This window comes from Pholcus phalangioides, unplaced genomic scaffold (genome assembly GCF_987345545.1).
Source record: "Pholcus phalangioides strain wild (caught in Gottingen) unplaced genomic scaffold, Ppha-v1.0 ptg000042l_1, whole genome shotgun sequence".
NCBI lineage: Eukaryota > Metazoa > Arthropoda > Arachnida > Araneae > Pholcidae > Pholcus > Pholcus phalangioides.
Window position 1 is genome coordinate 27,711,892 of NW_028301628.1, and position 22,359 is coordinate 27,734,250.

Sequence of the window (22,359 nt, forward strand, 5' to 3'; positions counted from 1 at the left end):
TTCATAAACTGATATAAAATCAATCAATCGATGCGAAAAGGGATGAATAGAACTTCTAAGCGGCCGCATCTGTTCCGCGGGCCGCAATTAACCCATCACTGGCTTAACTAAAGAAGAAAAACAAATTAGGTAAACCAAACAAAATAATTTGATATTATATTTCAAGAACAACTTTCAAAAACTTTAGACTGAAACCGACATATTTTTGTATAACATTCATTGTATACGCATACAGCTTCAACACAAAAAGCATGAATTTTTTTAATGACAAAATAGTTATAGTTATTATCGACAGATGACGCCATGAAAATATTTACATCATCTATTAGCAATAAACGTAACTATTCTGACAACAAAATTTTGTTATTTAATAAAATTCTGTACGAACTAAATTGTTCATGTTTCTCGAATTAGTGAATTTTTACCTTTTTTTGTTACTTTTTGATCACCTTATGGACATTAAGTGAAGGAAAATTCACCTTTTTAGTAAATTTTTTCAGACATTTTAAAAAATGTGCTGCCACCTATCGATGAAAATTTGTAGTCAAGTACCCTGGTAAAATATTGAATTGTATGTATAATTTTAAAAAATATATATTCTTTTCCGTTTGATGAACTAAAAATTTCCACAAATTTCAAGAAAATTCCTACGTATATCAATTTTTTTAGCCAATTTTTTCCATGAAAAAATTCCCGGATATGTATCACAAGTTACCGTTATGGGATTTACCGTCGTCGCGGGATTTAACGCGCCTGGGAAGTCAAAACAAACTGAGTGCAACTTTTCTTTCCCTCTCCACCGCTACATCCGTATGTACAGAGCTATATGGACCAGGCCAATACTCCACGAGCATCGAAAATATGAACTGAACTTGTCGTTTAATTGAATCTCTTGCTACAAGTTCCAAATAACTCTCCCGCAAATGTCTTTTACGTCTTTTACGACGAATTCTTATATCCAGCTTCTCACGCAAAATCACTCCTTTGGAGAGACATGATAGCAAAGTGGCAACTGGATTGGGATATACCGGAGGCATCAGGAAGATCAACTCATGAAGTTATAAAGAAAGTAGATACTAGGAGCAGGGGCTGGTCACGCGAGCTCATCTTATTTGTCAACGGTCATGGACCTTTCCCGGCAAACTTACATCGCTTTAAAGTGATTGCCAGTGACAAGTGCTCTTGTCTTGAGCCTGGCACGCTCCTGCACTACGCCACATGCTGTCCAGAAACGACACCCTATCACTTCCGTCCGCCGGCTGCCCATCTACACAGACCATGGATACTTGGCATACTACGTCGAGAGGAATCAAAAGAAAAGATAAGAAAAATGGTGAAATTCCTTGAGGAACATCCCGAGAAGATAAGGGATCCGTCTCCTCTAGCTCTTGCAACTCCGGTACCAGCACCGTTAAGGAGATCGCCGCGTCTTCACCCTGACAGTGCACTGGTGGCACTGTTTGCGAGCGAGGAGCAGGATGAATCCCAAACCTAATTAATGACGTCTTGGAGAAATTAGACTGACTGTATTGAACTGCCCGAGCGCAACGAGATGCTCTGCCCTTCTTGTCATTTGATACAATCCTTGATCAATCAAATTTCTGATTGCGCCTTTTGCGATACGATTTTTATACAACATCCGTGCCCGTTGCACTTTACTTTAACTTGATTAATTTGATTCTTCGATTTACATAATTTTTGATTTCCTTGCACTATATGTAATCTTTGACGTATCAATAAATTTCGGTTTTACCGGAGATGCCCTGTTCCCCCCCCCGGGGGGGGGGGGCGAAGTGCTTACGTTGCTTCTTGCGACAGAGCCTGGGTGTGACGCGGTTTCTCCATTTCCCGCAAATGGAAACCACATTTCGCTTCAGAATATTTTTTGAATCGAACAGTAATAAATCCGACGGGATATATATCAGTTTTTAGAAATCGAATTACATTCAGATAAACTTAGGGCATCAAACTTATGCCTAGAACTTCTCCTGGGGGACGCGCCTTCATTATGAACAGCCCCTGGGAATTGCTACTTTTCAATGCGGTTTGCGAAAAAAGTTATTCTCACGAAGGGGAAAATCTTTTTTCGTACAAAAAAAAAATTCAGTTTAATTTTTTTTTCGATAGACGGCATGCACGGAAATAAATCGAAGAAATCTGTATCTAAACCCTTGTTCAATCTACGGAACATTCTGAATATCTACAATATTAAATATAATTTCACTTAATTGCAAAATTTACCAATCTTTTACAATATAAGTTTACAGAATCTTTTACAGTATATTTCCATTCAGGGAAAGATGATACACGAAAATCTCAACAAATCAGAACCATTTAATCAGACTTTTGAGCATTTGACAAACATATTAGAAAAAATAAATAAATAAAATTAAGTGGAAGAGGTTACAAATGGTTATTAGAATTTACAAAACATTAATACACCCCCTCATAACAATCAGAAATAACAATACATAAAAACATTTTCACTCTACTCTACCATGTCAAAAATAAATCAATCTGAAGTGATTAACATTGCTATTATTTGCAGCATTTTACAAAAAAAATTTGATGTAATTTATTTATAGTAATATTTATGCATACGATGCTGTTGGTACATTTATCAATAAAGAATGCACGGTATTTTAAACATCATAACTTTAGTATGATTCACCATTATTGCTTGTTCTATGGCAATTAAAATTCCTTTTTAAAATTTGTAACCAAGATATTCTTTGGTTTTAACTGTGCTAATTTCTGTTCAGCTGGGTAGTTGAATGCTGAGCTGATAACATTCATGAGCGGACTTTCATTACGGAAACGTTCGTAAAACCTCAGCCGGTGATTAGCTGTTTTTATCGTTTTTTGCATTTTTGCACTGTATTTGTATTCGTTTATTGTTTTTCATTTTCTGTACAAAAATATTTTGTATACATGTGTAAATTCTATGTATATATGTTTAATTATATCGAGGCATTCGATTGCATTTGGCACGAGAAGCTGCTACTGAAGATGATCAACATAGGTTATCCCTCGATAATCATTAAATGTTTGCGATCATACTCATTTTTCATAACATTTCAGGTCAAAATAGGAGATAGCATGTTCGCATGTTCTTCCAAAAAGTGCATTAAAACGGGAATCAATCCAGAATCAGACTTAGGACCTATATTACATAATATTTTTATGGATGATTATCCGTAGGTGCCTAAAGGAATTTTATCTTTATATGCTGACGATGTCCTCATGTTATGCACAGACAGGATAGTTTCTAAGGCTCTTAGCAACCTCCAGGTGCTGATGGAAGAAGAGGAATACTGGAATTTAGTAAATAGGGCCAAATTAAATGTTTCAAAGTGTGTTTTTATGTGGCTGACCAATAAAGAGATTCCACAAAATTCTTACTCTTGTTTATTGAACATCAAGCGATTGACCCAAGCATAGTGACTAAGTACTTAGGAGTATACATGCACACTCGCCTAAATTTCAAATATCAAGTCGAGCAAGTGATAAAAAAATCCCAAATTGCAATGGAAAGTCTCCTCCGTTTTTGCTACCCAAAGTCACATGTATCACTAAAGAACAAGAAAATTATGTATGAACAAATTATCAGACTTGTTCTTACATATGGTGCACCGGCTTGGGCTTCCGCTCAGAAAAGCAATATTTACAACCTCCAGAAACATCAAAATTATATTCTCAGGAGACTCACAGCTGCTCCAAAATACTTCAGACTAACCGAGCTGCACGCTGATCTTCAAATTCCATCTATCTAACAAAAATAGAAACTGGCCAAAAAGTATTTTGAGAAGCAAGATGCTTCAGAAGTGGATATTATCAGCTCAGCATCCAACTACCAGCTGAACAGAAATTAGCACAGCTAAGACCAAAGAATATCTTGGTTACAACTTTTAGAAAGGAATTTTAAGTGTCATAGAACAAGCAATAATGGTTAATCATGGTTAATCATATATTGTGATAATGTTTGCAATGTTCGAGATTTATTTTTGAAAATATGTATAATCTGAGAGAAGAAGTAAAAGATGTTTTAACTTCCGCAAATTGTTGAGAATGTAAATCAGTATACTAATATTGTCTTGGAGTACTGAGAATAATTTATGTATAATTTTATATAATTAAAAAAAAAATCACCGATGATTGTTTTTAAGCAACCATTTTGATATTGACTGATCAATATCTCTACCTAAGCAGAGAAACCAAGACGGAGAAGACGGAGAGCTCAGTGTTCTGTACTTCGTATCAACAAGCAACGGCATGTACAAGCAACGACATTTAATTTTGTATAATAAATTTTCCTCCGTCACGGTCCCGCCCCTTAACAAGGGTTTTTTTCCTGAAATTGGCTAAAGCCGATAGAGTCTGGGCTGTGTGAGGTTCGAAAGAAAGAAAGGCGGTGATTCGTGGTTGAGGTAAAGAAGCTTCACCAATAGTGCTTTATCCACCACTGCCAACATCACAATAAAAACTTAAGTAAGCACCGATAGCAGGAAAATTCAGATATGAGCAGTTAATTGTACTGCTCATGTACTCAACTGCTCAAAACTCCTATAAAACACATGGAGTTTGATCTGCGTATTTCCAGTCATTTATTTCAGTTCAGCGTCGTCTATCAACAAGAACTTGAAGTAAATTTTTTCTGTACCAAAAAAAAAAAAAAAAATTCCCTTCGTGTGAGAATTACTTTTTCGTAAACCGCATTCAAATAACCAATTTCCTTCAATTTTTATGAATTTTTAAACTATTTACGAATTTATGTGACACCCTGTAACTACCAGAGATGTGTAGTGTAATGAGGATTGTGCATGGTACGAATTTTTTCGTGCTATGTAAGAAAAAAACAATGGTGGGGGGGTTTCAAAATACAGTGCTAATTGAATACGTGTTTTCCACTGATTTATACATGTTATTCTACATGTGTTATACATGTTCTCTCTTCAAAAAAAAAGTAGTTTACATTTCTGAAAAAAAATCGAATCAAATTTATTCGAATTAATCTTCAATTTCATACCGAAACATGAAAAAAAAAATCATGGTATATATTTTTATTAGTGACTACACAGAGAGGACAGAAGAGGAAACGAAAATTTATGGAGTCATTTCGACAGTTACGTGATGATAGAAACTGGAACTTGGTCACGTCCCGCTACAAGGAAAAACTGGAACATGTTCCTTCTTTATTGCATCAATGTGTCTCTTCCTCTTTTCAACTTTTTATAATGATCGTAATGCGTCTGGGAAAGAAACGCCGAATAAATTTTGGTGCTGGAATTGAGATGACGATCTTCATGCGCATAATTACAGTCGAGTGCTATTTCTCTGTTCGCAAACTTATTAATCCAATCATGAAACGTAACTTGAATGGTCTTGAAAAGTCGATCGGACACTAGCCGGAAGAATCGAGGTGATGACCAGGGATGTACGCAGAACCCACCTTTGGAAGGGGCAAAAAATGCGCGGAATGCGAGAATTTGTTGCTGAGTTCTGCCCTCAGGGCTATTACAGTGGTTTACAAAAAGCCTGGCAGGTTGGAGTGCACAAAACGCTTGGGGGGGCTAGGCACAAAAGTTTTCTTCCCGAGAAATTCTGAGTTACCATCCTACCGAACCAGACCAGAATTAAAGTTTTAGCCGATTCCTAGCCGTGTGGAGGCCAACTGTCGGCATACAAACTGGCCACGAAGGCCTGTGAAGAAGAGTTACCATCCTTCCAACAGCAATTTAAATTAACAGAAATTTGTTGATTTAGCATGTGCAAGGGGAATTTTCTTTCGATATTTCAATTTTTTCACAGACATATTACTTTTCTTCTAATTTTTGGAGGGGCGCACGGCTCCCTGAGCACTCGCCTGCGTACGCCATTGGACACTACTTGTATCATCCTGATGCATTTGCACGTCAAACTTGCCGTAAGGGTGCTCTTCTTTGGATGATGTGTAGAAAAAGGTTGAAGACCTCTGGTTTAGATGGTATTGGCTTTGGGGGATGTTGAGACAGAGTCATGGCCGTCATTTCAACTTTTTCCGGGGGAAGGGAGCAAAGCACATGTACTCAATGTATGTATATATATTTGTGTATATATATATATATATATATATATACCATTTTTAGTGTATTTTCAAAAGCCGGGGGGGGGGCAACGGGCCCCCGGGCTTTTGAAAATACACTTTAATACGCCCCTCCTAAATGATGGGCCTCGACAGAGTGGCGAGACATGTTCTGGTGGGGAGGACGAGGTCGGCTTGGGAGGGGGCATGCCCCCCCCCCTCCGCCCATGTACACCTCTGGCACACATACCCTCAGAAGAACACACAATCCTTCATGTACAAGTTCGTTAGAAATTCCCAGAGGAATGTTCACGAGATTAAGTACTTAGTCGTTGTAATTATCGTTTATAAGTTATGAAAATAGTCTTAAGCTTTGCTTTCAATAATTAAGAAAACAAATAAAGTTCTTTGGAAATATTGGATCAAACATGACGGGATGGTGAAAATCACGTGAAAAAACGGGAATGTGTCCGTAAAGTATGGGTCAATTGTTCATTAACGGAATGCATAATTCCGCCCAACACCGAATTATGTCGTCCGTAAACAAAACAATGGCCGATTTCTCTTGAATTTCGCGTGCATTTGTAGCCATATACGTTTCTTTTGTTTTTAACTATAGCGATTCTTTGCAATGAACCAGAAATCTTGATTGAAATTCCACACTTCTTGGATCTCACTTCCACCCCCCTGAAACCCCGTCTTTGCTATTAACTGAATCCATTTCGATTCCAAACATCGCAATCCGTCCGGAAACATTGTAGCGAATTTTCCCCTCCTAACTTTAATACACAATGCTTGTCTTTGAATTATTCGACGTTGTTTTGATCAGAATGCGAGTCATTTACTATGCAAATCCCCTGATTGGAATGAAACTCATTTGCCTACCAGATGAACGGAATTTTCCCAAACTAACCAGGAAAAATATCTCCCCGTTATTTTCTATTTCCCGATTAATTCAGTTCTTCTGCACTGATCGGATTAACATAAAAGAAAATTTTCAAGAGTAGGAAAAACAATTTAAGTTTTAAAATTGAATTTTAATCCAATTTAGACGCGATCGCTATTGTTCTATTTTTTTATGGGGAATGAATTTCGCAAGTATGATAGAAAATTTCATGATAACATGATCTTTTCTTTTTATCATATAATTTTTTTGTGTGTTGTTTTTGTTTTTGTGTTTTGTCTGTTTCGAATTAGCATTGATAACATAGTTCTTAATTGAATAGAACTATTACGTAAATAGCAAATTAATGTTTCTTTTACTAAACGCGTAATATGAATTTTGCATGTATACCTGCTTTGAATAAATTTCGAAGTGTTCAATTTTTCATTTCGATGTTGAAATGTTTGTTGAATATTACAGTCCAAATATCGATTCATAATAATAATGTTTTTTTCCTTTTTTTTTAATTTCATGGCTGATTTTTCTGTAATAATGTTTTCCTTGTGATAAACCCCTCCATTCTAAAGACATGATGGATAGAGTGTTTTCATTTCCGTTGCATAAAAACCGAAGCAAGTTCAAAAATTATTATTAAAACAAAGCGAATCGTTGAGCAATGCTTCATTTAATAATCTATGTTGAAGTAATGTTTCGTTGCGTGATGAAATTCACTTGAGCCTTTGACGAACTTTTCGGCTGTCACTGGCAGCTTTTACTTGCATTTGACGATTTTTTTTAAGCTGCAATTGACAACCTTAGCAGAGGTGGGCGAACTGTCCGGAAGAGAATGCCTTAGACCATGGCCTAATAAGCCCAGAAACCGCTTCTAACTCATCCAACACCGGCCGCGGAAGCCTCAGACAATACTTTATTTTTACCCGTTTATATCGGTTACCGACAAAAGAAGCTAAGAATGACGCAAATTGTCTGTCATGGTGAATAAGTTTGCAAAATATGAATGTTTATAGAATCTGAAAATGCTTCCGTTTACAATAGAGTTGTCTGCTGCGCAAAAAAAAAAATTCCCTATATTGCATACAGTAGCCTGTTATTTTGTCATTGAATACAGATATCGAAATTCTGTGCGCAGAGAAACAGGTCTTGACAGATGAGATGGAATTTAAAAGAGAAGTAATTTTTTAATTTTTTTTAATGTTTCTTAGCAGTCTTTGACCATTTTGTTGGTTGTAATTGACTAAGTGGCAATTTTACTTGCCTTTGACTATATTTTGGTCATCAAAAACAAAATTATAAAGATGCCCTGTCTCTTCTGAGTGCAATAAAACAATCCATGTTTCCAAATGCAATATTCTCTGAGATATTTTTGAATTCAAATATTGCACTTAGAAACATGGATATTTTTTTTTTGGCATCATTAGAGACAGGGCAACGACTTTCTAACTTGGTTTTTGGGCACCAGGTATCTGTATAAATAGTTAATTTTTTTAATAACTATAGAAACCCTTGAAACATGAATAATATATCTGTTGAGTTCTACATGTTATTTTTATACTTATTTCCTAATAGGAAGTATGCCTCTAGGATAAAACGTTCGCAAGTAAAGTGCAATGAGGGCCGCAACTAGATGCTTGGTCAACCGGGGCAAGCGCGCATTTTGACGCCCCATTGAAATGTTGAAGGAGAGATTTCAGAATTAAATTTACGCCCCCTCGGGTCCAGCGCCCGGGGCACGAGACCCGCCTGCTCCCCCCTAGTTGCAGCCCCTAGTGCAACAATGGGAATTATGGAATAACCATCTATATTGCGGTGTATCACATGGTCATATAAACATATATTAGAAGAATTAATTTTATTACGATTCAGACATGCTTCGACAGTTCTAAAATGCATATTTGACGTATTCTTGCCATGAAAGTCAGTAAAATTCATTGCTGGCAATGCATCGAATGTGGGTATTGGTGTTAAATGACTGATGCGACTCACGTCTTTGTTGGGAACTTGATTTCTCTTAACAATATAGGAAGTGTTCGCGAGTTCTTTTTTTCTCTCTCTGTCTCTTCGATAACTGTCTTTTCATGGCAGCTGTTGCTTCAGAATGCACTTTCAATTTGACGGAAATCTCATTTCGTTTCTACAGACGTCTTCGAAAACATTTCGATTCCAGATAACAAGGTTAAAAACGACTGCCGATTTCTATCCCTCGGAAAAAGAGAAGAGAGAGAGAGAGAGAGAAATAGTTCTTTCTCACCCTTTTTCAATCAGATTTTGAGAATATACGCTTATTCGCATCGATATCCTTGACTGGAGATGATCATTCCATTCGTCATGGGCATTTTCACTCTGAGAGAACTCAATAAATAGGTTTTTTTTATATATTTCATAGCAAGATTGAATTTTTTAAAATGGATCCGGATGATGCACGTACTCTTATGTATTGAAATATGAAGTACATCAGGGATGGACGTATCTCCAAAAATTTACACCCCCGACCGCATGCGCGGATCCAGAGGGGGCGATGGGGGTGATCGCCCCTCCCAAAGGCAAAAAAAAAATGAAAAATATATCTGTCCCGTAAAATACGGGATGATTCAACGAACTTAATTGAACAAGACTGCCGTTCGGAATCGGCAAAAAATTGTAGGTCCCGGTCTAATTAGCCCTCGTGTGCAGAAAATGACCGTGGTGCGACAAAAATGATCAACGATCAACGAACCTAATTGTGTCTGCCTCGACTTTATTCACAGGGGATGATGTCAGCCTCCACTCAATTCGAAAATGAAATATGTCTCCTTCAGCTTCCTTCGGAGCTGGAGATTTCCGGAACCCGTGGTTTCTTACTGAAAAGAAAGGCGAGTGACTGACGTACCAGCAAAATGTCTGAAACAATCACGTTAACCTACAGCATGAGTGGCGTGACCCTATCTTACAGGAATGTCCCGTATTTTTAGTGATATTCCTGTGTTTTTGGTCGTTCTCACTTTTTTATACTTTTCCTGGTTTTTTTTTTTAAACGAAGCATATTTGAATTGGCAATCTACTAAAATTATGAATGAAGATCATTTTCATCACTTGTAAATTATACAGGGTGGGCAAAAATTCCTTAGAAACTTTAAAAATGCATAAAAACCGGAAAATTTACCTAAATTAAAAACAATTTGCAGGGTTAGCATCACTAGGTCATGGGAATTTTTTAAGACAGAAAAAAAAAATAACTCAAAAAACCGCCGATAGATGGGATAAAGGCTTTGTTAGTAAAGTTTTTTACGTGAACCAGGAATCAGCGACCATTGCCTTGCGTTAATTCCGAGTTCAGAAGAATGTGAGGACTGGAAAAACGCCTGTAACTGCGACAGGCCTCATAAAGCTTGTTCAGTGGTTTGGGGAAACTGGAACGCTGGAGGATCATGTAAGAGAGAGCCGGACGACCATGTTTAAGAGATACTAATCCCCGGCCAGGCAAACATAGTTCGCCATACGGGGTTCCCCGAAGGAAAAAGCAGCATTAATTTTCTCCCCAAAAAAAATCAACTTTACATCCTATCCCAGGGAGCAACCGACTACCGTGTTTAAGAAAGGCACGTTTGCTGCGTGTTGCAGCCGAAATGGAAGCGTTAGCATCTGAATCAGCTGCAGGGACGAGCAGTGCTCGTGAAGCTGCCAGACATAAATTACATACAAAACGTATAATATACATAGAGATAACCCATACAACGCATATAAGATATAGAAATAACACATACGGATATAAGAATGAATACAATATACTTGTGGCAAAGTAGATAAAGTAGGATATAAAAGAATGATTTATACACAGAAGAATAGAAATGCACAATATAAATATGTATGTGATGTTTTTATGTATAAATTTCTTCTCTTTTTTTCCTTTTTTCTCGAAAACATTTATAATAAAAACAATATTAATAGAATACATAATTTCCTTTATAAGATCAGTAGAGTGTCCAGTCAGTATGCAATACCCTTTTTGGTCTACGGTATATGGTTCGTATATCGGGTTGTAATCCACTATCTCATTGGCCATATTCGGAATTCTATAGTTTATCATAGTGGGTTGTAGATAGCTTCTTGATGAAGTCCAGTATAAGGGGTATACCCAGGTCTTTCCTGATGTCAGCTCCACGTATAAATTTAGGTTCCCTCAGGATCTTTTTTTGATGAGATTGTAGTTTTTGCATGTTTCTATGACTTGCGTACGCCCAGATCGGGGCTGCATATGTCATAATTGGTCGAAGTATAGATTTGTATAGTACGACTTTATTCTTTAAGGAGAGACGAGCTTGAGGGTTTGTCATTTTGGAGAGGCTTGGGTGGCCCTGTTCTTGTATACAGTCAATCTGCGGACCTGAAGTCATTAACCGCTCCCGAGTAGTCACAAGTACATCGCCGCTGCCAGCTAGTACAAATTATTTCAAGTTGATCAGTTTTAAATAACTTGTTTAAATTATAACAGCAAAATTTTATGAGTTTTGTTATAATATTCTTTATTTTTTTATACGTATTATAATTACATTATTTATATTTTTTTTCAGCCGCTTTGTTGGATACAATTGCTGTTGTGATTACTGATTTTGTATTTGTATAAAATATCAATAATTTTCAACTGATGGCGCATCAAACCCGATAACACTTGAGTCTAGAATAAAATAATTTTGAGTAATTCCAATTTGCATTTTATGTGAGAGATATTTCCATTCCATGTCGATTTCATACCCGTTTTTCAGTGTTATGATATCCATAATATTAAAAGTACGTTTCTAGCCACGACAGGGTAATATAATTCTCCTGTATAAACACATACGTAGTTGTATATATCCGAGCAACTGATAAAAGCAAAGACGCGAGATAATTTTCCTCCTGATGTGACGTTATATACGTTTCCTTCTCGGTCCCTCGGGAAATTCCGTATCGAATTCTTCGTGAAGAAACCTTGTCACTAGTTGCATTGACGATGCTTTTATCCCCGCAACACATTTTCCTTGGGAATGAAACATGTGAGGAAGTATCTGTTCACAATGAGGTATCTTATGTCACACAAGATTAATATTGAAGACGTTTCTCTGTGTTTGAGGAGCTAACCCAGTCGCTTTTATGAACCTGTTTACCGTGTGTTTTCAGACACGACATCATCGCCGCTACTAACTTACATTACGAGAGAAACGACTATTTCTAATAAGAAATATTATATTAAATACATTTGAAGCGGTGTTAAATACAGATACGGAAAACAAACAATAATAATTAGGTTATTTATCTACTTCCTTCCCACTCGTGCGAAATACAGTGAAATTTAGTGGTGTGTGTGTTTTAATTACGTTATACGTGATTAAAACACACTCACATGTACTTTTCTGTAACAAAATTTTGAAAACATATACAGTTGAATGCCGTTATAGAGAAAGTCTTGTAATGAAAACTTTTCTTATTATTAAACAAGTTCACATCGGAACAATGTATTTCGAATTCCGATCTTTTACGAAATGAAAAATCCGTTATAACGAATTCGAAAATAAATTTCTGTAAAATAAACTGAAGGATTCGTTCCAAAAATGATCACGTAAAATCAGTTTCAGAGAATTAATTTGCTGAACTATTGGGGGGGGGGGGAAGGGTGGTTCTCGATTGTGGTATGGGTTGTGGGAAGAAATTTTAACCAATGGAAAGTGGTGAAAATAAATAAAATCTGAGGTAAGGTCTTCAACCTTTTTCTAGTCGCGAGCACTTCCTGCACCAATCATCAAAAGAAGAACACCCTTACGGCAAGTTTGACATTCCCATGCATGGAATCAGGATGACTTCAATCCTTCAATGCGTTTTGTACAAGGTGTGTTTCCTTGAGACGTTGATCAAGTGCTCGTGAAATCAGACACGAGCATCGAGCATTCTCAGTCCTTCAGAGAGCACCGTGGTGCTCGCGAGCAACGGTTGAATATGCCTGCTACGCATTAGGAATGTTTCAAATTTCTTCCGTTTCAAAATGAGTGGCCTCGGAAGGAAGCGGCTTTCGATTATAAGGTATTCTAGTGTTTTTGCATTGTTCCGATGTGAAACTTATCTGGGGGAATCAGAAAAATGTTCGTTAAAACGAGATTTTTGCTGTATTGGTATTCGTTAAAACGGGATTCGACTGCATGTATGGTTTTAGAACAGTCATTCCCAAAACGCGCCAGTTGCCAGCCCAATTATATGAGAAAAATAGCCGCAGCTTCTATCGCCCTCTGGGACCCACTCCATCGCCCACCAAGGTCCGATATTGGCAATTTGAGAAACACTGCTTTGGGGCCATTCAAGTATTACGTAAGCAGATTTTCAGCCATTTTTGACTCCCTCCCCTCCTTGTCAGCAAAAGTCAGCAAAACACTAACCCCCTCCCTCCCCCCGTCAGCAAAATTTCGTCAGCAGCTTAGAATATTTCATATCTTCAAAAGAGGTGGTTGATGACGTAAGCATCCTTCAAGCCCCCCCCCTCCCCCTTGTCATCAAAAGTCAGTAAATCCGAAACCACCACCCCCCCCCTGATGCTGACATAATACTTGAATGACCCCTTTAGAGGAATTTGTTGTTTCCTCGGTTTCTACAATACTTGTACAAAAAAATAATTACAGATTATTTGCGTCACATACGTTAAGTAAAACTTATCCAAAAAGAAAAATTCAATGCCTAATTTGTTTGTTAATTTTTAATTTTAAATTTCTTCTTTTTATTATCTAGAACGTAAATACGTTTTTCCCCCTTAGAATCATATTCCGCTACAACAAAATTTCTTTAACGAATGTCACAATTCGTAATATCTGAAATTCCTTGATAACGAAACTGTTTTGTTATAACGAACTGACTTCTTCTGTCCCTTGGAGTTCGTTATAATAGGATTCGACTGTATCCTATTACAAACACGCTTTCAAAACTGGTTAATGACGTGGTTTGAACATTGGTCCGCGAAAAATTTCGATTAATTCACATTCGGTTCTTTCGCCCGTATATATTCATATATATTCGCCCTTGGCGACAGGGACCACCTGTAGCCCCGCCCACGAGAGGGAGAGGGTAGTCTTGGGTGTCCTCCTTAAGGGAGGGCACCCCAGACCCCTCTCGATTCTCGTGGAGCCCCAAACTAATTTCGACTAATTCTCATAGTAGCTGCAACAGGCCGTCAAAAAGGGTCTGAGAATTATTTTCCCATTTATTTTTTGCCTGTCTTGACCGATAATTGGTTCTCTCATTTATTTATTTTTTTGCATTTTGTCAAATTATCTCCCCTGTTCATGTATATATTTTTTCATATGTACGAATTATTTTTCGTATTTATTTATTTTTACCGTTCCTCGAATTTGTTATATTTATGAGGCGAATTATAATTATTGTGAGGCTGATCATCATCACGAGGAGTTACCAATATCGTAAGGTGAATTATCGTAATTTTAATATGAATTATCATTATTTTGACATGAATTATCATTATTTTGACATGAATTATCATTATTTTGACATGCATCATCTTTATTTTGATGTAAATTAATATAAATACTTGTGGGGTTAATTATCACTATTGCGAAGTAAACTGTCACTATTGTGAGGCGAATTTTCATTATTGTGAAAGGAATGGTTATTTTTGTGCGGTGAATAATAAATTTTCTAGTCCTAAAATTTATTATCAATAATCTAAAAAATCGTTATTTTTAGGAAGTTTCTTCCGCTTTGTTAACTCTCTTCGGGTTCGGTTCTCTTACTCTACCCTCGAGTTTAGCGATCCAATTATTATTCCAAAAACTGCAAAACATAACCAGGAATCAATTTCATTTTGTATATTTAATATACCATAGGAAAGAGCACTTCATTATCGGTGAGCTGCGAAAATCATCGGTGAGCAGGTCACGTGTAGTTTTTAAAAATCTGCAGATAGGAATATCTTTCAGCTTCGCCTCGGTAGATTAGCTTTGTGAGAGATATTAGAATGGTATTATTTTTATTCCCTATTTTGCCCAACGAATTCAAAAATATTGAATTTCCTAAATTTTATATTCATTTTTTTTTTGTTATATACGTATTTCCGAAATCGATGAGTTATTCAAGAGTTGCTTAAATTATGGTATAAATTATTGGAAAAGCATATGTGCAACCTATGACTCAAGGGATAAATGTGTCCCCTTAAAGTCATCTGATGTATCCCGCGACCTCAAACATAATTTTTATTCATCATCCTAAGGATGAATTGGGAAGATATGAAACTGCACTCATCTTTTTCTTCCATCAAGCATCTAAAAGCCACCATATCAAGCATGTATTGATTACTCTTGTGACACTGATTGATTTGGTTGAATCAATGCAAAATGGTATTTTTTGCTTCGATTAGCAACAGAGGTGGTTGAACAAAATATTGATTTTGACAAATTTGGTTTGAATTTTATTTTACTTTTTTCCTTGAAAATCAGTAGTCGTCACATGACTTTGTATATATACATGAAGTTATTTTACCCCATCATAAAACAGCCTGAAATATTTTACTTCGCTCCTTGTGTTCTCACTAAAATTTAATAGCGGCTTATAATTATGTCTCGTACTTCAGGTGAAAAGTCCGTGACAAAATTGAAAAACCAATAAAAAAATAAACCGATTAAAATTTCAAAATTGTATTTTAAACAAACATACTCATCAGCAGAATAGAATTTTTTTTAAATTTCGCTTAGAGACGGTTACTGTGTCATAAAAAAAATTCTACATAACACATAAAAAAGTGTCATACATGATGTATGACACAGTCAATGGCAACCATTTTGCCATTGACTGATCAATATCTCTACTTAAGTAGAGAAACGAAGACGAGAGCTCAGTGCTCGGTACTTCGCATCAACTAGCAACGGCAACATGATGTATGTGGTGCAACAGGCTCAACGACATTTTCAAACCTAATTATTCGGGATCCAGAAATAAGGAGTTTTGCATTTCGGCACGTTCGTAACCGATTGCAAAGCATAAGAGAAGGAAACTTAAAATGGAGTAAAAATAATGTAGTAAACACTAATTATGCACTCTTTTTGTCACTTTTTAATTTTTCTTGTGATACAGTGGCCTCTGGGAGTGAAATTTAGAACTATATTTTTGAATTCATCAAACAAATATCAACGTCATCGTGATAGGTATTCCATGACGTATAAAACTTTTTTTGTCCAACTGGTGAAATTTATTTTAGTTTTTAAAAACTTCATGGACTTTTTCCTATATTCTCTATATCTGTTGAAAATATTGAAAACACAAATATATTATTAAAAAAAATTTTAACAAATATGTTACTTATATTCTTCATTAAAGATTTCGTAAGCGTCTTTAAGTCTCTCGTTAAAGACGCAGCAGAATGTTACTACAAATAAAATTCAGAAATTTCGAATTGCATAATATTCATGTTAAATCGCAAAACAAGGCTCAAGAAAATATAGCCACCACAAAAGGGAACAGAAAACATCCATCTATGGATAAACGCATATATTTACAAGCTTTCGCCATAGTTTGACCGAAAGGAATATAAATTAAGCGAAAATATGAAAAATGATCAGCAAAAGAACAAAATTTAAACTGAAATTCTTAACAACAAGATCACGTGCGTAGCTCTTCTCTGTATCTCCTCAACCAAGTAAACTGAAGAGCCAAAAAAACTGGTACAGGCATGCGTATGCAAATAAAGAGACATGGAACTAATCAGAGTACGGCGCTGCGGTCGGCAACGCCTATATAACACAACATGTGTCTGGCATAGTTGTTAGGTCGGTTACTGCTGCCACAATGGCAGGTTATCGAGATTTAAGTGAGTTTGAACGTGGTGTTATAGTCGGCGCACGAGAGATGGGACATAGCATCTCCGAGGTAGCGATGAAATTTGGATTTTCACGTACGACCATTTCACGATTGTACCGTGAATATCCGGTAAAAAATTAAATCTACGACATCGCTGCGGCCGGAAAAAGATCATGCAAGAACGGGACTGACGAGAATCATTAGACGTGCAACCCTTCCGCAAATTGCTGCAGATTTTAATGCTGGGCAATCAACAAGTGTCAGCGTGCGGACCATTCAACGAAACATAATCGATATGGGCTTTCGGAGCCGAAGGCCCACTCGTGTACCCATGATGACTGCACGACACAAAGCTTTACGCCTCGGCTGGGCCCGACTACGCCGGCATTGTACTGTTGAGGACTGGAAACACGTTGCCTGGTCTGACGAGTCTCAGTTCCAATTGCTTCGAGCTGATGGACGTGTACGGGTATGGAGACAACCTCATGAATCCATGGATCCTAAATGTCAACAGGGGACTGTTCAAGCTGGTGGAGGCTCTGTGATGGTATGGGGCGTGTGCAGTTGGCGTGATATGGGACCCCTGATACGTCTAGATACGACTCTGACAGGTAAGTAAGCATCCTGTCTGATCACCCGCACCCATTCATGTCCATTGTGCATTCCGACGGACTTGGACAATTTCAGCAGGACAATGCGACACCCCACACGTAAAGAATTGCTACAAAGTGGCTCCAGGAACACTCTTCTGACTTTAGACACTTGCGCTGGCCACCTAAATCCCCAGACATGAACATTATTGAACATATCTGGGATGCCTTGCAACGTGCTGTTCAGAAGAGATCTCCACCTCCTCTTACTCCTACGGATTTATGGACAGCCCTGCAGGATTCATGGTGTCAATTACCTCCAGCACTACTTCAGACATTAGTCGAGTCCATGCCACGTCGTGTTGCGGCACTTCTGCGGGCTCGCGGGGGCCCTACACGATATTAGGCAGGTGGACCAGTTTTTTTGGCTCTTCAGTGTATTCGTGACAGCTGAACACCCGAAAATCATTACCATGGAGAATGCAAATATTAAAATTTGTACATGGCCTTCTAATTTAAGAAAAATTAATTAGTAAATTTTGTGCCTTTCTCTGTGAAACTCAAAGGAATTTACCCCATAAAATTTTGATCAAAATTCGTGAGAGAGATTTTTGGCACTTTTTCAGGGGAAACATTAATAAATTTAAAAAAAAACTAACTTGTAATTGTAAAAATTCTGGACTAGCATTTCATACAAAAAATTTTAAATGAAGAGAGTAAATTTTGTCTTTTCAGCCATAATACAAGATGGAGTTAATTTTAAAATTATACTGCGAACTTTTTTTTTATTATTATTCATTTATGTAAATGAAAAATTTAGAATAATTCATGAGTGTTGTGTGCGTTTCTTTTCAGTATGAGGAAAATTCTTCTTCGCAAATATCTCTTATAATTGTCAACAGTAAAGGAATAACCATTAAAATAATTATTCATAATTTACCCTGTTCATCGAGAAAAATTCTATTCTTTCCTTCAGTAATGTTTTATTTAATTATTTTGTGTTTCCCTTTTCCCATCTACTGTTTATTCCCCCAAATACCGTTCGGTGATAAAAACTGTAATATCTCGGCGAATTTTGATCAAAATCACGGGGTAAATTTCTTTGAGTTTCGTAGAGAAAGGCACAAAATTTACTAATTGATATTTTGTAGATTTGAGGAGCGACAATATACAAATTTAAATTTTTGCATTTCCCTTAATAATGATTTTTGGGGGTTCAAATACCACAGATAAATCGCGTTCTCTTCACTGATCATTTTCCATATTTTGTTGAAAGAATATGAACCATAGAATTTATATTCCTTTCGATCAATTATGGTGAAATTGCCTGTATACTGTACTCATTGCACCTATACAAAAAAAAATAATGAAAATAATTGCATTATTCTACAAGACAAACACACTCACTCACCAAAAACAAATTCTGGAACAACGAAACTTTGCGAACAACAGTAAAACAAGAAAAACTTCGAAACAAATGAAATACGAGTTGTTTTTTTCTTCTTTTTACAAATGAACCACCTATTAATATTGAATTAGCATACATCAGCGAAACTTATTTCCGAAAAATTCCTACATGAGAAAAAAGATAATTCTCACAAAAAAAAAGTGAATTCTCATTACGATAGCGATTTTATTTCCCGTTCTTTTCGGTTACGATTTTTCTCGTGTTGGAAATAGAGCAAAGAAAAGTTTTTCCCCCGGATTATTAGAAAAACTCAAAATTCATCGGAAAAATTTCAAAGCCATTTATTCCACTGTGTATGGATATTATAATAGGTTTTCCCCCTCCTTACTCGTGAAAAATGTATTATTTTTCATTATTAAGTGTTATTATGTTCGATTTTTTTTTAGAATTAACTGGAATGAACTGGAATGTTAGTTTCGTTTTCTGTTCAAAAGAAAGACTAGAAAGTAACGCCGCAAACAAGGAAAATATTACGGGAATTCTCTTCATAATTATTGAAGTGAAGACAAAGGAGGTAGGCTTTTACGGCCCGGAGCATTTAGGCTGTTATTAAGTAGTCGATCCGATTGTTTATGTAGATGTTTCGCCCATTATTGCGGTGAGCATCGCAATTACCGGGACCGCAACCATAGGTGAGCAGAAAGTCTGGTGACACGAGCTCTGGATCAAGAAGGGCACTAAATTTACTGGTTTTCCCTTCAAAATTCCGGTAAGGGGGACGTCATAATGGACACTGGCATCGGTACATTTTCAGTTCTGGTTGCGGCCCTGGTCATTGCAGGTCATAACGCGTAGAGAAGTTCAATTATCTGCATTGGACTATGAATGCTAGGATCGTATTCTGATTGGCCACAGCTTAGTTCAAGCAACATCCAGAATTAAGATTACTCGCGGACAAACTCATCTGCACGAAACCCCAGACGAGGTCGAGAAGTTAAGAAAACAAGAAGAGTTATCACAGCAAAATCTGCCCTCACGGGGACTCGAGAACCCCGGTCTCTTGTTTTCCGGACGAGTGCTCTTCCAACTAAGCTATGAAGACGGATAGAATTCCCTCTCCTTGGAGCGTAGGTATATGCTGAATGGCTCCGTGCAATGGACAGGTGGCAACATTCCGCTATTTGCTCGCAGATGATATAAGGGCCACCAGATGGCGGTATATGACGAAAGACGTCATTCTCCCTTGTTAATACGACATATACGGAAAACTGGCTGAGTGAGGAGAGATATCGATGTTTCAGGAAAGGGAAATTCATCTCTGCCTTCACGGGGACTCGAACCCCGGTTTCTCGTTTGCCGGACGAATGCTCTACCAACGATGTACCACGGTAGAGGTGCGATGATAGAGCACTCACCCGGCAAACGAGAGACCAGAGTTCGAGTCCCCGTGAGGACAGAGAAGAATTTCCCTTTCCTGAAACATCGATATCTCTCCTCACTCAGCCAGTTTTCCGTATCTGACTCTACAAATATCTCGCACTGAGTGAAGCATTCATACTCATGGACAAGTATTTGCATAGGCCCCGGCATGCTCCAAAAGCACAGATAACGCAACTCTTTTATCGGTACCCACTGATTGCTGGGATATTCCTATGGATAAGAGTAGTCGCATCGATCTTCAAACGTTGATATTTGGCGTGTGCATACCATCAGTGGTACTTCGAGAATCGATGCAAGTGATATATACACTATACGCACGTGTGTCATCAATCAAAGTTTTTTTCCTTTGACCTACTTTATTAGCTTTTAACTGAATGGATGCTGACCGAGTTGGCTGGCAACGATTTCCGTTCATCTAATTGCCTCTCAGTGGAAGGCACTGAGATGATGCATGGATCTCTCTCTCTCTCTCTCTCTCTTCCTGTTACATGTCCGATGCACACTTTCGCAAATGATAAACTCTTTTTTATCCTTTTTTTTTTTGCCTGGTCGATATCCATCTTCTACTTTTTCTTTGCAACGATAAGATAGAAGTGCATGTTATGTGCAGAGTGTCCTGTAAGTGCTAATGCGGCCTCTGTCTCATCAACCGTCCGTCGTAGAGGTATGGTTTCAATTTCAAAAATGATCAAAAAGGCTTTTGAAAATTACCCTGTATCAGTTTTAAGAGTGAAAATAAAATGTGTAACAAAGTAATAAATCAAAATTTATATACGGTCCTTCCCCTGTCCTCTAATTTCCACATAAAAAGTTGTTTCCTCTGTATCCAAAAAATTCCAAATCCAAAGATATTTTTGAATTCAAAAATTTGAAAGAAATTATGAAAGAACAGCAGAAACTAACGGACAGCACTCCTTCCCTCTCATTTGTGCTGTCCTTTCTCAACTTTGAATTCGAATATCTAAACAATTTTCTAATTGGAAGTTAGATGACAGAAATACCATATAGGAAATTTGATTTTTTTATTTTGTCACACTTTGTATCCTCACTCTTAAAACTGATACAGGGTAATTTTCGAAATCCTTTTGATCACTTTTCAAATTGAAACCATACTTCTACGACGGACGGTTGATGAGATAAAATCCGCATTTGCACTCACATGACACCCTGTATATATTCGAATGACAAGCCGTTTGCAGTGAAGATGTTCTTAAAACCGTGCTGCTGTGCAATGACTTTCCTACAGCCTAAATTCGATTCCAGTGACCTTGCTGATGTCCATTAGGGTAAAGATTTATGTGGGTTTCTAATATCTATATTAAATAGCGTAGTACGGGAACTGAAAAAAAGTCTCTACACAGTCAGTGATAAGATCACAACATAAGAATTTATTTTTAATTTCCCAATTAAAATTTATAAATTTGATGGCAACGCCTACTAATTAAAGAAGCCGATACACTAGCCCCCCTAGCGGCCGCAAAATTCAACTAATGCGAATGAAATTCGAGACATAGGTGTTTCTCTGAATATGCGCTCGAGAATGGGGAGAGGGAACAAAAACATTGCTGTCGCGTGTACGGTTGCAGCAACAAAATTTCGAAAAATGCAAATGGCAACACTCGTTTTTATGCATTACACAGTGATTTCAGTAGTAAAAACCCATCAATGGCGTTGGTGCAGCACCACAAATGCTGGTTCCAGACACAGACAAAGAAACGTGTTGAAAAAAACCAATGCAGATCACATTTCTGCATCCCCACCGAGGAGGGTTAGCGCACCAACCGATTGGTGCGGGGAATCTCTATCAATTCGCTTTAGTTGGGATTTTCGCGTCTTGTATTATCTGCGCATGCGTAGTATGGTTGTTACCTTTTTATAGCACCATCGCTCTGATTCTGATTTTTCCCTTCGGTCGGTCCCTCTCCGTCCTTCCCCTCGTGAGCATGAAGTCTGAGAATTTGATAATTGACGTTCATGAGCTGTGATGGTAAGTAGTTAGCGATTAAATATAATTATTTATTTATTTACAACAAGAACACCTTCTCCGATTTTGTGCCATTGAGTATGCGCTTAATAAATTTTCTGAAAAATTTCTGTTTTTCAATATTTCCATCGTCTGTTGTTACCCCCGTAGCTTGCAGCATGTTGTCGCTCG

General features: G+C 37.3%; 1 non-coding gene across 1 annotated transcript; it reads right to left on the reverse strand.

Annotated features, from left to right (window-relative positions):
* Positions 1 to 19,792: 19,792 nt before the first annotated feature.
* TRNAS-GGA (transfer RNA serine (anticodon GGA)) lies at positions 19,793 to 19,866 on the reverse strand. The gene has a single exon. It is a non-coding gene; the product is annotated as a tRNA-Ser (tRNA).
* Positions 19,867 to 22,359: the final 2,493 nt, after the last annotated feature.